The sequence below is a fragment of the Pinus tabuliformis genome, chromosome 4_2 (genome assembly GCF_031772625.1).
Source record: "Pinus tabuliformis cultivar Carrire ecotype Pingquan chromosome 4_2, CPIR1, whole genome shotgun sequence".
Taxonomy (NCBI): Eukaryota; Viridiplantae; Streptophyta; class Pinopsida; order Pinales; family Pinaceae; genus Pinus; species Pinus tabuliformis.
Window position 1 is genome coordinate 85,962,401 of NC_142304.1, and position 2,180 is coordinate 85,964,580.

Genomic DNA, 2,180 nt, shown 5'->3' on the forward strand with positions numbered 1-2,180 from the left:
CTAATAGAAGCTTGTGAGCACCAGTTGAAAGTTCCTTCAAATTTACAAGGACCATGGAGTTTGGCAAAGGTTTGGTAACTTGCTCTGTTAAAGGTGTCAAAACGGCCATACTTATGTCTACAAGCCTTTTAATCAACAGCCTCGCTTCGGTGTCCTCAGCCGGGGGAAGTTCCCTCAACAATATTGTGTCCACTGTTGCAAGATCCTTATAGGGCATGCCGACAATAAGCTTTGTTGCCAGTGATTTGTACAAAATCTCTGGTGTCTTCAACTGGTCAAGGGACACTGACATTAGAACAGAACCATCCTCCAAAACTTTTCCAATGCCAATTACAGACTTCATGCGTCCATCTTCACTTCACCAGCTTCAGTAACTCCTAAATGCAATGGGTAATCCCATCCTTGGACATACATCTCCATAACAAGTAAACGGTATGCCTGAACCATGACTACAAGATTGCTCACTTTCATTGAAAACACAAAATTATGAAAATCCAACTTCCGACAAATGTGTGCAAATTCAAATGCTGATTCCACCATACCCCTGGGAGAATCACCATAGTAACTCATAGTACGATCGGAAAGACTTCCATGGTTTGTGCCAATTCGCATTTCCCTTCCGTACTTCTTGCATTTCTCCACCAATGGTGTGAAAAACTCTTCAATGTGTTCAAGCTCCTTCTGAGAGTCTTCCTCTGTGTATTCTAGTTTCTGAAATTGGGCATGCCTGTCAGCAAAATTTCCAGGATTAATGCGGATCTTATCAAAATATTCTGCAACACACAATGCAACTGAAGGAGCAAAATGGATGTTTTCCAGAAGTGGGATATCATAGCCCTTCTCTACAAGGGTATTTTCAATGTCATGGCAAGCATCTGCTTCTTTTTTTCCCTGAACAATGATTCGAACAAGATCTGCTCCTTTATCGGCTATTGGCATTACCTGTTCTATGGTACCAAGAACATCCTTTGTATCAGTAGTAGCCATTATTTGAACCCTGATAGGATGTTTGCTCCCAAGTGGGACATTGCCAACCATCATTGTACTTGTTTTTCTACGTATTGTCTTGTATATGGATTCACAATACTTCTGCCTGGGAATTGCACAACGAGAATGGACTATCTTATCCACGTTGGAAACCATAATTTTGATCTCTTCACACCTTTCCAACAAATCTTCCTTATGTGGCATTGCTTCTTCACAATTTTTCCACAATTCTCCTTGCTCCGGTATTGCTTGATTTGTAATCTCTTTTGGACAGATTTCCATGCATGTACACTGACATGTGCTCACTTTTGGAGATAGCTTGTTTTATTGATCCAACAAAACTTCATTTTCAACTTTCAGGGAAGGAACAAGAGGGGCATTGTTTTCTTCTACAATACTTTTCTTTAGATATGTTGAAACTTCAGCACGTGATTCTTCTAATCACTGAAATGTTTCTTGAATACTAAACTATTTGATGTAATCCGGATGTGAACGTAAAGACACATTGTGAGATGAACAACGTTCAAAGACCTGCGTGATTATATCATGTGCCATGGCTCTGATACCACTGTAGCATAAAAACTATGCTGAATTACAAAAGATTGATAGCTTGTAAACTTGAATGTTAAAATGCACAGAAGGTATTTAAAAACAATAATTTATTATTATATATAAAATGTATAAGATGGTTTCAATGTACAATGAGGACCTTGCTTTTATACCTCAGCAGGTGACCTTTCGTGAACGGGCATGTCTTTTAGACATGTCTGTTCACTTAATTAATGACTTATTTAACCTAAATAACATTTAATTATTTAATATTAATATTTATTTTATTTAGCTAATTGTTATGAATTATATTCATAACACAGAGATGGCAAGGAAAGGTATAACCACTTTCAACATTCGAATGTTCATTTTGATTATGATCAGGTTGTTAATAATGAACGTAAAACATGGCTTCGAAAGACATGTACCTTTTTTGGATTACATATCCATACATTTTTGAAGTGTTGGAAAAGAATGGTAGCACACAAAAGGATGAGGCGTGAAAGACCCTCTCAACAACAGGTTAAACAGGTATGGAGAAATAAGATGTATCGCAGTCATTGCGATAGAAGTGGCCATCAAAGAGCCACTTGTTGGAGGCTCCATCAAAAGCAGCTCCTTAAAGAGAAAGTGTCGGTGCATAA

General features: G+C 38.0%; 1 pseudogene; it reads right to left on the bottom strand.

Moving 5' to 3' along the window:
- Window positions 1–339: 339 nt before the first annotated feature.
- Window positions 340–1,269, bottom strand: LOC149168318 (4-hydroxy-3-methylbut-2-en-1-yl diphosphate synthase (ferredoxin), chloroplastic pseudogene; annotated as a pseudogene).
- Between the last annotated feature and the right edge of the window lie 911 nt (window positions 1,270–2,180).